Source organism: Thamnophis sirtalis, unplaced genomic scaffold, assembly GCF_051295495.1.
Source record: "Thamnophis sirtalis isolate CommonGarterSnake01/CBP01778 unplaced genomic scaffold, rThaSir2_p1.2 scaffold_4, whole genome shotgun sequence".
Lineage (NCBI taxonomy): Eukaryota > Metazoa > Chordata > Lepidosauria > Squamata > Natricidae > Thamnophis > Thamnophis sirtalis.
The window spans coordinates 39113315-39132109 of NW_028261384.1; the positions used below are offsets into that span (position 1 = coordinate 39113315).

The 18795-nt window shown below is 35.7% G+C and overlaps 1 long non-coding RNA gene across 1 annotated transcript in view; it reads left to right on the forward strand.

The window, feature by feature from the left end:
- The window catches only part of LOC148045811 (uncharacterized), a 44513-nt gene extending 31118 nt beyond the window's left edge, over positions 1-13395 (forward strand). The window contains exon 3 of the long non-coding RNA XR_015696239.1: positions 13126-13395. This is a non-coding gene — a long non-coding RNA (uncharacterized LOC148045811). The remainder of the gene's footprint in view (positions 1-13125) is intronic.
- The last annotated feature ends 5400 nt before the right edge of the window (positions 13396-18795 follow it).

Here is an 18795-nt window from a genome sequence, read left to right on the forward strand (position 1 = left end):
GCAAGCCACTAGAATATAAACTGACAACAAACTGCACACCTTACTAGCACTGTTGATGTTAGTTAATTTGGGCAATGAAACAAAGAAGCTCAGAGAACACCAAGGACTCTCATGATATGTGGTTGATTATTTTCTCATTTTAAAAATATTCATTAAAGGTGTTGATAGAAGACAATATTTTTAGCTCTGCTTTGAGCTGTGGGATCCTTGGTGCTTTCTGAGATTTGTGGTTTTCTTGAAAATGTTTCTTTTAAGAAGCTGAAGATATATCTAACAAATGTTTTATGTTTTACTTTTGCCACTTATACACTTTTAAATAGTCTTTTGGAGTTTTAATTATTCTATATTAATGGAAATGGCTATGGTTGTGTCATTAAATAGAGCAAATCTAGGGAAAATAAAATTGAAAATCATATACTAAGTTACTCACAACATTGCAGAGTATAATTATGTGTGTAGTTTTCTCAATAACATAGGCTGTAAATTAATGACTGCATATTCTAGACATCTATGTTTTTAATTCTAAATACATAAACTAGTCAATTTATCTGCTTCTGAAAGAATGCCTCTTTTGATTTTGCAACATTTCCCTGATTATTATTTTTTTAGCATTTTATCATGGTTGTTAAGATCAGTTTATGATTGATATGAATTGATGTGATTTGCAACATATGATACCAGATGCAAGAATAAATCAGTTATATTTTTTAAAGATGATACTCCACAGGCTCACACAGGAGTAAAAGTCTTGCAAAAATATAAAAATAATGGTGATAGTAGTTGTGCATGAAATTCCCCCTTAAAGTTATGAGTAAATTTTCCCAGAATTATTAGCATACAATCGAGGTTAAATCAAATTTTGACTACTAGATATCATCCACATTTTTTGTAGTAATATTTCCAGAAATTTCAACCTCACAATTTGCCAATATGCCTAAAAATGCAGCGGCACAGCAATCAGTGGCAATTGGAGGTGGGGAACTATGGCAGTGATCCCCCCTCCTTGAACAGCTTATTAGTGGTATTCCAGGAAGCCAATCCAACTGCCAATCAGCTGCTCAGCAGCAAAGGCTCCAGCGTTCCCTGGTAGCAAAAACAGTGGCAGCAGTAACAGGCACCAACCTCCTTCCTGCAATATTCGCTCTATAAGATGCAGAGACATTTCCACCCACTTTTTTGGGAGGAAAAAGTGTGTCTTATAGTGTGAAAAATACATTATAGTCTGTGCCATAATGCTTTACAGCTCTTTCTAAGTCAGCATACAATCTCAACTCTCATTTTACCAATCTTAGAAGGATGGAGGACTGAGTCAACCTTGAGCTGGTTAGAACTGAACTCTTGGCAGTGGGTGGAGTTAGCCTGTAATACTGTATTATAATCACTGTGCCACCACACCACAGATTCCTAATGTTAATCTCTTTATATTAATATCATTGTAGGGCATTTGAAAAGTTCATTCATTCATTAAGTCAGTCATCCATTCATTCAAGTATATTAGCCAACAACTTGCGAGAAGGATCTTGAGTCATCATAGACAATCACTTAAATATGAGCCATGTATGTGCTGCAGCTGCCAAAAAAGCCAATACAGTTCTAGGATTCATAAGCAGAAGGATATAATCAAGATCACATAATGCTAGCAAGCCTCCCTGCAGTACCATGGGAGCAAAAACAGGCTTTGGGGGGTGGGGGGGGGCTTCAAGGGAGAAAGAAAGAAATCCTCACTGTTTGGAGATCTCCAAGTGCACTGAGCTTGAGTTGAGAGCTTATTGAAAGTGCTGCTAGCTATCTGTTTAGGTCAAGCTAATTCAATAGTGGAGCTCTAAGAATGCCAGATGATCAATGGGCATGTTCTCTGTTTCAAAATGTCTGGTTTTTCTTCCTACCAAATACCTTCTGGGGTTCGAGAAAGAAAGAGTGAGGAAGAGAAGAAGAAAGAATGAGAGAGAAGAGAGGAAGAAAGAAAGGGGGAGGGAAGGCAGAAAGAAAGAAAAAGAAAGGTGAGGAAGGGAGAAAAAAAGGGAGGGAAGGGAGAAAGAAAGAGAAAGAAAGAAAGAAAGAGAAAGAAAGAAACAGGGAAGTGAAAGTGAATGAGAGATGGATGGATGGATGGATGTAGGGAGGGAGGGAGAGAAAAAGGATAGGAAGGAAGGACCACAAACCTGGCACTAGATACAGCTTCAGAGGATGCTTGGAAGCAGCACAGCACTCCACGGCTGGAAGGGACATCAGAGATCATCTAGTCCATCTCCCTGCTCCAGCAGGAGACCTTATATCATCTTGGTTATTTGGTGCCTCTAACACAGAGAAGAAAATACCTGAAATCCCCAGGTATCGCCAACCTCTCCCCCTAGTAAAAAAAATCTAAAGCAAAAATTTCATGCAGTATTAAAAAGAATAGAAAAGGGGGCTGCTGTGTATTGTTTAATGGACTGCTAAATTGGCAAAATGGATGGCTAAATTGGCCATGCCCACCCAGTCATATGACCACATAGGCAACCCACCAAACAATGCCCACATAACCGGTATTAAGAAAGTTTGAAACCCACTATTGGTCTAGTCTTATGAAAAGAAGGACTAGGGGTGACATGATAACAGTGTTCCGAAATCTCAGGGGTTGCCACAAAGAAGAGGGAGTCAAACTATTCTCCAAAGCACCTGAGGGTAGAACTAGAAGCAATGGGTAGAAACTAATCAAGGAGATAAGCAACTTGAAACTAAGGAGAATTTTTTTTTGACAGAACAATTAATCAGTGGAACAACCTGCCTCCAGAAGTTGTAAATTCTCCAACACTGGAAGTTTTAAAGAAAGAGTTGAATAACCATTTGTCTGAAGTGGTGTAGGGTTTCCTCCCTAAGCAGGGGATTGGACTAGAAGAACTCCAAGGTCCCTTCCAACTTTGTTATGCTGTAACTTCAATGGATTCTGCAGGGTATATAGAAGTGGTAAGAACATAAAAACAGACAGAAGGTGAATTCAAACAAGCTGCCCAGAATAAAACAGTTTTATAATTACATATATGCTCATAGACCTTGTATGAATATATATTAAAACAATAACAATTTGATTATATTTGATAATGTTTAAACTCTTTAATATTTACTATAAGCACAGTTAGCAGCTGTATTCTATGTCACATGTAGTTTCTTAGATGTAATTAACATCTATGCATATAAATTGAAAAGTTTTTTATTTTACATTTGTACAGTTGTATAACATTGTCTACGGTGTCTCAGTGTCATTTTCTGCTTTTTTAGCTATTGCAAAAAGAAATGCTACTTTCTAGAATGCGTGTGTTTGTTCAAAGGGTATATTTATTTCCACCAACTGATCTGGTCTACTCATTGTAAACCAGGCATGTTGCTTAGTTTTGGATTATCATGTTCTATATGGTTTATGAACCATGCCTTGGCTTAACATGACGTGCAAGCCTAAAACTAAACTGCAGTTAATCAAGCCATGTCTTGGTTGCCTTATATAAATTATTCATATATCTCAATTGGAAAAAGATGTAATCAACACTAGATTGACAAAGTGATAGAGATTAGTTTTCCTATTAGGACAGACCTAGATAAATAGAAATATATGTTTTGTAAGAGAAATAAAGAGAGAGAGTGGGAGGGAGGGAGAGAGAGAGGGGGGGGAGATGCTTCAAAATTGCCCTCTGGCCTTGCAGATAGGCCTGCCAAAATTTTAATTTGCTTTTTTTTTTACTAATTACTAATCAGTGCTGGGAATATTGGAGTAAAACAAAGTTGCATTATATTTTTCAACCTGATGATGCTACTTTTAAAATTATGATTGTTTTTTAGCCTGAAGGATTTAAGGGATATATCTGGTGATATTTTGTTATGGGCTGATAAGACTGAAAGGTCATTTATTTATTAAAGCAATGATTTGAATCACTAGATAACATTCCATGTTTTTCACTTTTGTGTTAATTAAATCAATTGATTAAATAAATATCCATATGATGAATCAACCAATGTTTTTAACAGATATGGTTCTATCTATGATCTAGTACATGGTGAAAAATGTACTGTATTGAATACAGCTATCTTTATCTGGATTATTGCTTATGAGATTTTCTATAGACTGACTCAAGGCAGTGAAAAATTTATATGACTTCAACCATGTCAGAAACAGTATTATAAAAACTTCTGAAATTAACTTTGCAAGAGATAAAATGTGAGATATTATTATTATTACCATTTATATTAAAGATAAGGACTGTAGCATTAAAAAGATTCACTAATAATATTGTCAGTTATGCCTTTAATGTCCAGAAGAGTATTTTACAAAACACATTTTGGGATTTCCCCTTCCCCCTGACAATTTTTTAATAGAACAATCTGCATTAGGGCAACCTACAGATTCAGTTTGTGGCTTGATAGTGTTATGTTTTACTTCTATGTGTCTAGAAAAAAAAAGAAATGTACATTATATCTGCTATTTTAATGGTGCATTCTACCACTATAATGTAAAGTGTCACGGGGAGCATTCTATGTAGCAATTACTGACCCCTGTCTGAAGTATTCTTCCTATTATATTAAACATTGTAATCAATGGAGAACAAACTAGAATCAATTTTAATTGATCAGTCAGGCTTTTAAATAATTGGTGTTCATTCCACTTGCCTGACAAAAACAAAACTATGCCTACAGCTTGACATCAAGTCTATATGAGCTCTATTCCCACAGCAAGAAGTTCTCTTTTGAGAAATGTGGAATCACTGTAGTGTAGTTTTCATAGCCCCAAGGGATAGGTTAAAACATGAGGGCAATGGCATATTGAGTTAGACCAATTCAGTGTGAGTTGTACTAGAGGGTCAGGCCCTCAATCCAGACCCAACAAAAAAGAGGGCTGGTTCATGCGTGCTCAATTCACTCAAAGGCATAATATTTGCTGAAATGTATCTCTTCAAGTGTCACCTTGGGAAATTCCAAAAATGGTTTTTATACATTTTTAATGGTGAAACATCATACCAAGAACAGGAATTCTAGTCTTCTGTTTGGCAGGCTCATTTTCTAGGTATAAAGGTTTGGTTTCCTTTGGTGAATAAGTTACTAAACATGCATTGTCCTTCAAAATTTTAATAAAATTTTCATAATAAAATTATGTAACTTGCTTGTTGGAAACAAGCTTAGTTGGATCTTATTTCCAAATATAATTTAAGACAACAAAATTGTAAAATGAATGTATCACTGGTATATGATATAAATCAAGCTGTCAAAATATACCCTCACCCCAAATCAATTCAGGGTGGGAAATGTCACAAGAGGGACTTTTGATGCATGGTGAAATTGTGATAAAGCAAATAAATTTTGGATGCAAATCCATTGTAAAGATGCAAAAGATATTGAGAATCAACACTACAATGAAATTAGAAATACTTCAGTTGGTTTTTATGGATGTTAAACTAGAAAAGAAATATAGACAATTAATATTGTATATAGTAACTCTGATAAGATTATTGTGTGCAAAAAATAGAAAAATAATAAAATATTCACCATAAAAGATTATTATAAAGCTGGTAGAGAATGTAGAAATGGCAGAATTCACCAGGTCAGACTAAAAACAACAATACAGACTTTTTTTTAGAAAGGCTAAAAACCTTATAAAGATTTTTTTGTGAAAGGAAAAAAAAAGAAAAATTATGTATGGATTTGGGGATGAAAAAGGATTAAAGAGGGAAGGAAAAAGTAAGATAGCAACTGTTGTTGGAAAGAAGAATGGAAGTCATAGTTCCATATTTTCTTTCTTTACTTTTTCTTTCATTTCTTTCCTTATTTTTCTTTATTTTTAATATTTTAATTGCTTTTAAAAATTATACATAAATTTTAAAAGATCTTATTTCCACAAGTATCCAAGCCTTAATAAGTTAGGCAGCAAGTATGGATGGCATGATTGAGCTGTTAGCAAAAAAAGAGGGGGAGGGGTGTTTGATCTTTCTCTTTGCTGTCCAACTAAAGCCTTTGGCAGCCCTAGACTGGATCTGGCAAAATCTGTACAATGCTGTGCTCTCCTTTCTAACAATATGTGCTTGAAAGATAAGGCTTCCTGTTATCAATTAACAGTCAAGAAATTACTGCTACCTTTAAAGGTTGTGAGCCTTTGGGGATTTTGTTGTCTTGCTTGTCTATTTAAAAGAAGTGTTTGATCAAGAGAAGTGCTTAGTGCAATTACCACCTAAGTGTGAAGTTCAATCCCTTTAGCTGTTTCCTGTTCCATCTTTGTAGCTCACTTGTCATCCAAGCCAAATCAGATCTTGCACTTCACTGACTATTCATCTGTTGTATCCTGGGATAGCTGTCCTTTAGTGCTTTCTATCAGGCCAGCTTGCCTGTGTCCCATTCATTTGTTTATTTCATGCACTTGCCAATTACAGCTTTCTTCTTGAAGATGATGACTCATTACTATAATTTAATTCTGACCAGGGCTATACTACAGAGATTGGAGTGCTTTGTGTTAACAACTGGAATCAAAGTGAACAGGACTATATTAACTGGATAGACTACAAAATGTTCTATTGTATATGGTGGGAGTGAGGTTTTTGAGGGGCGAAGAGGAAGAACTACATTTGGCTTTTGACTGATATGCAGGTGGGCATTACTCAAGACAAAGAAGGCCAGAGCAAAGAAATGTATTAAGCCAGAACTAAGTCTCTATTGGATTGCGGTTAATTTAATTTAATTCCTATAGATTGTAGCTCAGTAATTAATATTGTATTCTCTTACATTCAAAATGCCATTTCATGGAAACTTATGGAGGAGCTTGGGCAGATCATGTGTTTGCAAAGTCACATAATATGGTATTAAATTTACTAATAAATTAAGAGAATTTATTGAACTGTAAAACTTAATAACCCAACACAGTACAGCTAACCTTTTGTTTGTTCTTTTCCAAATATACCTAGTTTCAGTGCCTATTCTTTGATTTGTACAAATTCAAGAATTATTTAAATGACTACTACATCTATAAGAGTTGAGATTGTCTTTCCATTACTAAAGCTTGGTGTTCATAAAGCTTTATGACCTGAAGCTTCATATGATGATGGCATGTTAAACAGGCAAATTTTAGGTTAACATTCATTTCAAGCCATTCTGCTAAAACAGACTAGGAAAATGAAAACAAGTTGCTGAGATTTAACTATGATTTACATAAATGCAGACTATTGCTCTGATATGCTAGTTACCACAGAGGAAACCAGAATAAAATAATGAGTTATTAGGGGATCAGGGGCTGTTGTTAAATGGAAGTTTCTGAATTCTGGAAGAAAATAATGTTTAAGAGTTGTTACTTTGTCTATTGTATATTGGTTTTGTCTAATTCTGCATAAAGTATTCTAATTTATTAGAAAACTCCTCCTATAATAAAATGATAATTGAATCTTTTTAAAATAATGATATTCATTGATTTAGCTCATGACCACAGATATAACTTAAGTGAACTTGTTTAATAGTGCTGGGGTCTATTTTGGCCATGAACAATGTTTTTTAAATATTTTCCTTTAGCCTTTCTCTTTTATTTATTTATCAATGTCTGCTTTGTTCTACCCTGAACCATATTTCATGTGTGAAAATTATCCTGTTAGAAATTTTCACTCCATCCCAGTAAGTGAATTTTTTTTTCTGTTTAAAGATTAAAAATATTTGCTGAGTCTCTCTAAACCTTTAATTTGGATGCTTCCAGATGAACATAGGGAGGAGAAAAAGAAGTAGTATAATCATCAACAACAGCTATATAAATCAATCCAACAAAATGTTATTTGGCAAATAAACAGTCCTTTGCAAGATGGCCACACACAAACAATCTTCTCAGCCTGCCATCCATAAGCCAAAAATTGGAGCAGAACTTTGTTAACAGAATTTCTCTGTTTTAAATTGGAAAAATTTGAATGAAGGACATTCTAGAAAAAAAGAACAATTTATAAAAGCAGAGTCAACACCTGAATTTGCCAGGATCTGGTCCTGGAATTTTGCTTCGAAGCTAAGATTCAGACTAACACTTTTGCAGTCATAATAAAAATAACTTTTAAACTTATGCAAAATATTCTATACTGAGAAAGTACAACCATCCTTTTAAAGAACTCAGTCAAGGAACTAGGATTTCAAAGAAAGGAGATATCTGCTCAGAGCCATTAAAGATGAGATGGGTGACAAATAAATTTTATAAACAAATAAAAAAAATGAAATTTCTAAACAGTTGCCTTATATGTTTTAAACAAACTATCCTAATTCTTTGGAGCTTTTGTCTGCATTTCCAGAGCAGAAATTGTTAAATGTTAAACTTGTGAGACTGAATTCTTTTCTTTTTCTTTCAGCAAAACTTTTCAGATCCACTATTTAGAGCCACATGAACAATTTTGCACAAAAATAGCTCAAAAAATGGAATCGATTGTATATTCCACTGGTTTAACTGTATCAGTTTCACCCCAAATCCTTACAGCTAACTCAATTATAAAACACCATTTTTGTCTGAAGGAATGTGGAATTTTGTCTGAAGGAATGTGGAATTAAGTAGTAGAATAGAAATAGATAGGTTTTTATGAAATTAAGGGCTGCACTTAACATTTAAGAAGCAGTTTGAAGTATCAAACACATGGGTGAGGCTGAAGGTAGACTAGAGTGGAGATTTGCTTTTCTTTTAGCAGCAATAAAAACAGTTTTAATTGTTTCTTCTTCAAAAAGGTAGAGAAATGTATTATCACTTTTCAATCATGGAAAGGGGTTACAAGAGGTCACAAAGGATCTGGAACAACAGGTTTCCCATTCCTGTTATCCAGCAAGACTTCTAACAGCCTAATTCTTAGAATGGAACATAGACAGAAAAGCAAAATTCTATTGTTATTAGAAACCCTTGCACATCTACTGCAAACTATTCATTATTTCTGTTCTATTGTTTTTCATGTGTTCCTAATATTTTAAAATTACAGGAAACTCTTATTTATAAAACATTGTTTTGGCAGCCAGATTGCACAAATTAAATAGATCGGAACTTAATGTATTATTATATATTATGTAATAGTTTGGCAATATTATTATAAATACCTATAGATAGGGAAGGAGAAGAAATTTGATTTAAATTAGTCAATTTCACATTTTTGTATCAATCTGGAACCAAAAGTACAAGAACTTTTAGTTCTCTAAATTTTGTAATGTATAGATTATGTACAAAATAGAAGATTATGTACAGATGTAAAAGTTAGGTTGTTCTATGATTTTTTTTTATAAAAGGTAAAATTGCAAAACAATGTATTAGAAAAAAATATAATTCAACAATGCATATATCAGAAGAAACATGTACATTGCAGAATTCACAAGCTGATATGGATAAAGAATAAATCAAACTACAAAAAAATAGAAAAAAACTAATTTATGTAAAATGAAATTGATAAATTTGTCTATCCTTACTTATGAATATGATTATGTTTTATGTGACAAAAAACTCCTCTGTGTTGAGAGAATTCTTCAGCAATTAGCAATTAGCAATTATGTTAAGACATATTTAAATAGTGCAAACATTATCTACTCAGTCAATTTAGAATACATTATAATTTGTTTGTACACTGCCAAGAGAGCTGCTGTTACTAAGGGAGGCATGACGTACCCCCAGTTGATCAATCAGTCCTAATGTTCATATTAATTCTGAAGGAACTGTTTTGGAGTATGTAATGTGGAGATTGCATCTTAATTTCAATCTTCATCACACTTTCTAAAAGCCCAGAAAATCCATTGCAGTAGTTACACAAAAAGACAGAATCACCCTGGGGCAATTTACATGTATTTATGATCAAGGGCAACTGAAAGTTATGAGAAAAAAAGGATAAGCTCCCTGTTTTATAATCCCTAAAGTGGAATTAATAGAAAGGTCATTGAACTGTTCTATTGGAAGCCTACTGAAAGAATGTAATGAAAGAAGGTACAAGCACTCATCTAGTGGGGGTGGATTTCACAACTGATTTGATAGCACAGGAGTTAATTTCCCTGGTGACCCAACAGTGATAGTAGTTTATCTCTTTCCATTTTCCTTCCCACCCATGAAAATGAAGAGTAAACTGTCTGTTTCAATGACTTACTGACTACTAGGAGATAAGCATTTTTGTGTGTTTATTAATTTGTTTATTTGGTGTAATAATGCTAGTGATTTAATGAAGATAAGAATTCCAATGAAAGGCAACAAACTTCCCATTATGCAGCTGGCACATTGTGGCCGTCAGAATAAATTAAAAGATAAAATGCACTCTCACTTGTATGATTAAGAGGCCAAAATTAATCATTGTAAAAGAGAGGCATTTCAGTCAGAAAAAAAGTGTCTTTTATCTGTGGTAGGCTGTGACAGAAACTCAGTCCATGGCCTCTAGTCTATGTCTGTGCCTCTTTTTTTTCTTTTTCTTTTTTTAAAGAAAATGGTCCTTTTTATGGATCATTATCCATAAAATTGCATTTAATGACAAGCACTTAAAATACCTAATGGAGAAAAAAAGGCTATTGGAATGTCCGTCAACATTCTAAGTGTAACAGACATAAATGCTGCAATCCAAAATTTAACATTAGTCTTTGTCCTAAGTGATTGCACTATAGCAGCAAGGTTTTTAGATATCCACTACTCCACATTTCCCCCCCTTCTCTCAATAAGTATTCTAACATTATGATCTCAATACAATAGGTTGGATATTGAGGACTTCAAACAGTAGCTTTCTAATTGTAGCTGTTAGAGATGTGAAGAACTCTCCCATTCAAGGTTTTGATACTTCATAGGACTATGATCATCATGTTAGCTATGGGGTAGTTTTCCTAGGTAAATTTTCTGGAATAATGTTGCAATTCTGGATATGGTGACATGACAGGGGAGAGCCTTGAACAGCATAACTCTTTCTTCTCTTTGTTTCTCCCTTAAAATGGGAGGCAACAAAACACCTGTTTGTATCTTGGTTTATTAAGATAAATATGATCATTTCAGTTCAGTTAGCATTTCCACTTGACCTGGAAACAGTTTTGATTTTGTAAAAGTTCTAATTATTGTGATATATTTAAGGCTTAGAGAACCTTCAACATTAAATAAATCCTTTAATTAGTTACTACGCTGCAATAAATGATAAATTAATAATATAGAGAAAATTTCTCCCATAGGTGGCATAAATGAACTTTAATTTGTAATGGTAGTGGGTTTCCCTTCCCTTCTCAACACTGTGTGCCCAATATTGTACTCTGCCAGAGGATTGCTTTCCCGCAAGTACATGATCTTATATTTAGAAAAATGGAAATGCAATCTCCATATTTTTTACCATTTTTTCAGCAATGTCAAATCATTTTCTATGTTAGAAATAATTGCAGGAACATTAACTCCATCATGCACATTTTTGCACATTATTATCAAGAAAGCATGACTTGAGCAAGATCTAACTTTCTACGTATTGGTCTGCTAAGAAGACTCCATAATCATTCCCAATGAAATTTTGGAAAAGGGAATGTTTCCTTGAATTTACAGCTATTGCATCTGCATGATCAGATGCAAGTAGAAGCTCAGGTCGAAACTCCATTGTGGATCTTCGCAGGCAGAAATACCAGCTATATTTTATATCTTTCAGTTTGACTGTATTTGCTCTTAACTCAACTAAATGTGTTTATTGTAACACAGCAGTTTTGGAAGTGAAGCAAAAATACCAGCAAGAATAATAATTTTTAAATAGCATGTGAAAGGTCTCCAGAGGCATTCTCCCTGGGAATCTGATGAGATGTGAAGAGCTGTGTCTTCCCTCCACACCCCAAACTGTCATGTAGTTTGTTTGAAATTGGCTCAGCACATGGAGTTGTTTATTGAAATATACTGCATAAAAATAATCCTCCTCTTTGAACGGCAGGAGGGATTCATCTACAGAAATGTTTGTCAGCCCTATGCATGTGTTGAAATTTGTCAGAGGGACGATCGATAAGTGGGCAATCCTTGAAAAGTAAATCACCTGGGGAGAGCCAGTGAATTGTCATTGTAGTAGAGCATCTCACTAGAAAGAAGAATCTATTCCTGTTCATTAGGAAAGAAAATGAAGGGGATGGAAAGGGAGGGAATGAGGTGGGAGGATGGCTTATATAAAGAATAACGGTGGGGGGTTAACTCTTCCTGTTTGCACTATCACTACCCATGTTTTTAGTTAATTGATGTCTTTAGGGACCTTGGAGAGCAGTCACAAATTGTCTCTCTACCTACAGTATCAGATTTCACATAAAATATAAGCCTGCTTGTTCACTTTCAGGAGAAGAGAACCACTAAAATTGGGTGAAAATAAATAAACAATGCATTGTGCATAAGTGCACAAACATAAACTGAAACTGGATTTATCTTAAATATTTAACATAGAGTTAAAAGCTATAGAATTTATGAAAATCCAGGCTTTGTTTAACTGTGGCTTATTAGATGTAATAGAATTTCTTGCATTTATGCAATACATTAAGCCACAATTGTAAACAAATTCATAAAACATGCTTGGCCAAAAAGCACACATAATTAAAGCTTAGTGCAGTACAGAAACCATGTGGTAGATTTGTAGTTACTGTGACATCTGTACAACATTTCCAAAGGCATAAGTTTATTTGTCAGAAGAGCCAATCAAACAGAAACAAATTTGAGTCTATGTAGTTACTGAAGTGAATTTAGTTATGGAATTCTGAAAGTATATGAGGAAAATTTATCATAAATTATAAAATATGTATAAAATAATGGACTGAGCTTAAGAATATGAAGAGTTCAAATGGATCCCATAAACAATCACATCTTTTTTTTTAGAATTGCATTGTTATGATGGAGAACTGTCCATTGAAGCTAAATTGCCCTGGAAAGAGACACAGCTGAATGGAATTAATGTGGAATAAATTAATTTGCATGTAGCTTTTATCCTTTCTCTGTTTAACTCTTTGTTCTGGCTTTGGTCACTGTTTAGAGTTCAGTCCTTGATGTTCTGCCTAAAGTTGAATCTGATTCTAATCCTGAAAAATGTTATACTCTTGCAATAGGAATTGGAATTTTATAAATTACTATACTTTACTATACTATACTATACACAGGCACTTCTGAAAATCAACAATTCAATCCTAAATCCTTGACTATTGTGTGATATGTTTTCTTAGGCAATGCTGGAGCAAATGAAGTCATAGGCAGAAAGTATGGAAGCTGGCAGCCTATGTAAAAGAAGTGATGTGCCTGATTGGAAAATTAAAGAAATAGAGAAGAAATTTCATTAGTTCTGTAAATGTGCAGATTTTCCATAAACCTAATTTACGCCCACACTCATACAAGGCAATGAACTTTAAAAGGTGGGTGTGGATTCATAAATTGCTGCATTAAAAAAATGACTCAAGATACCTAAATTAATTTAATTTTTGCCCATGTAGTAGAAAATAAATTGTGTCGTCTCCTAAAATATTTATATTCTTTTTTTGCATGTATAATTCCGTGTAATCATAAGAGAGGGTTAAATCATTTGGTCTTTTCTTTGTCTCAAATCAGCTTTTATATGATTGGGATGTAGCAGGTAAATAAAACTTTCAATGAATTCACTTGCAAAAGTCACTTAGAATGTTTACACAACGACTGATTACAAAGTTTTGTCTATATCCTGACAGCATAAATTGATAGTTTAGACCTCAGAGCTGGCTTCCTTGAAGGACTTAATAGATTTTTTTTTCTTTTTAGAGGATAATCAGACAAATATTTTAAAATGTCTCTAAAATGTCTCTTAGCAAATACAGCTTGGAACTTAATTAAATTTCTAAACATTCAGAAGTTTGCTGGGAGAACTTTTCTCTGCACCCTGGCATTGTTTGCTCATCCCTTCCATCCCTTCCATCCCTTCTGTCATTATGAGACAAACTAGCAAGACGTTAAGAGAAACCCCTAGTCTAGGCCCAATTTTATGTCTCACTTAGTACTCAATTTCATTTGGATCGAAGTGGATAACAATGCATTTATTAGACTTACATTGCTGCCAAACTGGAAAAGTTCAAACAGATTACATACATTGTTTGCAAACAAAATGCAAAGAATATATGAATCACTCAGAAAGTAGGAATTGGATGTTTTAAGTCATATAGACAAAAAAAAAAGTAACACTGATCTACAGTTTTAAAATACTCCTAAATCCCCTAGACAGGCTGAGTGTTTAGGCTCACATTACCTTAAGAGAATGTTTCTCAACCTTGGCAGGCTTCAGGCATGTAGATTTAAATTCCCAGAATTCCCCCTACCACCAACTACTGTTGAAGTCCATGTGTTTGAATCTTGCCAAGGTTGAGAAACACTGCCTTAAGGCAGTGGTCTCCAACCTTGGCAACTTTAAGGCCTGTGGACTTCAACTCAGTGGTCTCCAACCTTGGCAACTTTAAGACCTGTGGACTTCAACTCTGGGAGTTGAAGTCTACAGGTCTTAAAGTTGCCAAGGTTGGAGACCACTGCCTTAAGGCATCATTGGAGGCATCCCTGTAGTCATCAGAACCAAAATAACAATTAATGCAGCTCCAGCTAGAACAAAGTTATCAAAGTTATCAATTATCTGAAGAAATGAATAGACTTCCAGATTTTTTAGTAATTTCTGATTTAATTTTCTGGATCAATGCATGAATTCTCTTTAATTATTTTTAACGTATTTTTTTTTCCAAATATATACTTCAAAATCCAGTTTTTCCAAATGTCATGATGGAATTCTACACTAAAAAAAAAAAGAAATACCAATAAATGTGTATATTGAGGTAAAGAGTGCAAAGAAAGCTAAAAGTACTGAAACAGAAATGCATTATATTTGGGGAAAATGACTATTAAAATATTTACAGATACTCTTTGGCTTACAGTCATTCGCTTAGTGACTGTTTGAAGTTATAACAACACTAAAAAAGTGACTTATGATCAGTCCTCATACTTAAAACTATTGCAGTGTCCCTTAGGACACATCATTAAAATCTGGACTCTTGGCAATGTCCCAGGGTCAAGTGTTTTCCATTTGCAATCTCATTATTGAAGAACAATCACATTTATTAATAACAATAGGACAAATTATTTCTTAAAGATCACCTCAATTATTGTATGCTACAATACTGTGTACTGTGTTCATTTCACTAAGGTGTGTTTTCTCAGTCATTTTAGAAACAGAAAGATATTTGCAAATACCCTTAAATCTTTAGATAGCTCTGATGAATTGTAGTTGTAGAAGAACAGCATAGACCTTGACCTGAACATCTGTGGTGAATAGAACGTGTTCCCAGAGGAGCACTCTGAGCTGACAATTTTAATTTTGAGATGCTTGTTTTGTGGAGTTGTGACCACAGTGTGCTAAACACAGGCAAGACAGTGCTGTTTTCAAAGTCCTGACCCTGACAAAAATAATTAGAGTTATTTTGAAATAGATTTCATGGCTAAGAGAAATAATACATGAAATGAATATATGATAATGAGTGCTAAGATAAAAGGAAAAAAAAGATAAATGTTCAAAGTTTTGGACATTGGTATAGATTAGCTTGAATTCAGATAGGATGAAAAAATCCATAATGGTCCTTTGATGCTTGTGGCGATTGAGCAATGGTGGAAACCATATCACTTTGTCTATCTATCAGTACATTCTAAAGAGTGCAAAATAAGACTTTTGCCAAGCAAAAAACTACTGTAAAAGTAAAATACAACCATGACATGAAGAGGAACCTGAAGTCTAGTTCATCTAGAAATAGGTAAAACTGCCACAGAAAGATCTCAAATTGTTTTGTAGAAAGTGTGATTAATTTGTAAACCTAAGTAGAGATGCCCATATTGTTAATCATTTGCATTTGTAATTTTGAGAAAATAATATGAGTACTCTCACATTTAGTAATTATTGTTCAGTCACTAAGTCATGTTCCATTCTTTGTGACCCCATGGACAAGGCACACCAGGCTCCCCTATCTTCCATTGTTTCCTGTTATTTGCCCAAATGCATGCTTATTGCCTTGATGACACTAACTACTTCATTCTCTGCCCCTCCCTTCTCTTTTTGCCTTCGATCTTTCCCAACACCAGGGTCTTTTCCAATGTGTCCTTTCTTCTCATCAAATGGCCAAGATATTTGAGCTTCAGTGTCATTATATGTCTTTCCAAAGAACAGTCAGAGTTGATTTCCTCTAGGATTGATGATTGATTTGATCTCCTTGCAGTCCAAGAGACTCTCAAGAATGTCTTCCAACACCACAATTTTGAAACCATCCATTCTTCAGTACTCAGCCTTCTTCATTGTCCAATTCTCATAGCCAAACATTAGCACTGGGAAAATCATAGCTTTGACTATAGAGACCTTTGTTGGCAAACTGATTTTATTTATTTATTTTTATTTTATTTAGTTTATTACAAAATAATGGGTATAAGTATAAACATGAACATGAACAAAGGAAATGAGTACAAATAAATGGGGAGAGGGATGATAGGCATGCTGGTGCGCTTATGCACGCCCCCTTATAGATTAGGAATGGTGTGAGGTCTATGATAGACAGTTTAAGGTTAAAGCTATGGGAGTTAGAGGAAGTAACAAAGGAGTCAATAGCAATAGCAATAGCAGTAGACTTATATACCGCTTCATAGGCCTTTCAGGCCTCTCTAAGCGGTTTACAGAGAGTCAGCATATTGCCCCCAACAATCTGGGTCCTCATTTTACCCACCTCGGAAGGATGGAAGGCTGAGTCAACCCTGAGCCGGTGAGATTTGAACCACTGACCTGCTGATCTAGCAGTAGCCTGCAGTGCTGCTTTTAACCACTGCGCCACCTTGGTAGGTAGTCAGGTAGGACATTCCAGTCATTGACCACTCTATTGTGTATTTTCTGCAATCGAGTTTGGAGCAGTTTACCTTGAGTTTGTATCTATTGTTTGCCCATGTATTATTGAGGCTGAAGCTGAAGTAGGATGTTGTAGCAGACAATTTTGTATACTGTGCTTAGGTCAGACTATAGACGGTGTAGTTCCAGGCCCAGAATTTCAAGCCTGGTGGCATAAAATAGCCAATGCTAATGCCTTGCTAGTAGAGGAGCTAAATAGCTTCTTTGCCCACTTTGAGGTCAAAAGATCAGTCTCTGTGGCTCTAGACCAAAGCCCTCTAACCTCCAGCCACTCACCCTGGATGAACATCAAGTGAGAGTTGAGCTGAATGCTGTAAATCCCAACAAAGCTGCAGGTCCAGATGGGATATTGGGGAAAGTGGTAAAAACCTGTGCTGACCAATTAACAGGGGTCCTGACAAGGATTTTTAACCTCTCCCTGCAACAGGCTAGAGTCCCATCATGCTTGAAAGCAGCCACAATTATCCCAATTCCAAAGAAAGCAGCCATAAAAAGCTTGAATGACTCTAGACCCATTGCACTGACGTCTATAATGATGTGTCAGCACTCCTTCATTTGATAATCAGGAAAGAAGACCACAAGACTCCATTGATAGAAATCAAGTGTACTTTTACTAATTATAAATGAACAGAAGTGAAGCAAAGCGAAGTCTGATTATTTAGGCGTGAAAGCGAATAATATATTGTATAATTCATTCCCCTCCCCTTGGCATCCTATGCACAGTCCAATCATAATTCTTCCAAGTGTCAGGTGTGAGATAACTTTGAAAGGCGTCACCAGGATGGAATGCTGGTGCCATTGGCCTTGGCGGGAAACCCTCCTCCATATGCGCAGTAAGGTGGACAGTTCAAACTCCAGAATCTTCCTCCAGCACCACAGTCAGTCCCCTCCCAAATACCATGCCCCCCTCCCCATTTCCATGGCAGCCGAAGCAGCAGCAAAGCAGAGACTGACATCCAGCCCTCCTCTGGAAAAAGGCAGTTAGACCTGGAAAAACGACAAAGCACAAACAAACAGATGAACAACAAGAAACGGAAAGCAAAAAAAACGGGGGGGGGGGAGAGAGAGAAAAAGTCAGGAAATATGGGAAAACTAAGGCTTGTCAGGATAAGCAGAATAGAATTGGCGGATCAGCTCAGGGGCCCGGACATGTGATTTGTCCACCCACTCGGCATGAGATGGGGGAAAATGCTTCCAAGCCACCAGGTACTGAACACGATTCCACCGTCTGCGAGAGTCCAAAATTTCTCGAATCTCAAAATGCTGTTCACCATCAATCAACAGGGGGGCAGGTGGCGGATTCACTGCCAGGTGTAAAGACGAAAAGCGAAGAGGCTTAATGAGATTAATGTGGAAAACAGGATATACATGGCTGAGGTGCTTAGGCAGCTGCAGGCGAACTGAAACAGGATTGATGACCTTAACAATAGGAAATGGGCCAACATACTTAGGCCCCAACTTCTTGGATTTCTGGGTAGTTTGAAGAAACCTGGTGGACAGATAAACCTGATCACCCACTTTGTACTCAGAAGGCTTAGCACGCTTCTTATCTGCCTGTTTCTTATGTGCGCGATGCGCAGCATCCAAAGTCCGAAGTGCCAAAGGCCAAACATGCTGAAGGCGATCACTCCACTCAGAGAGAGATAAAACTTGCAGTTGCTCATGAGGAACCTCAGGAATAGGGACAAAATCCTGTCCAGACACCACCCAGAAAGGAGTGAAACCATTGCTGCTATGCACAGAATTATTATAAGCCACCTCCGCATGTGGTAACAAGTCCACCCAATCATCTTGCTGGTAGTTTATGAAACAACGTAAATACTGTTCCAGAACAGAATTAGTCCTCTCACAAGCCCCATTAGTTTGAGGATGGTGGGCGGAGCTTAAGCCCTGGGCAGAGCCAATCCGTTTAAGAAACTCCCTCCAGAACACGGAAGTGAATTGCACACCC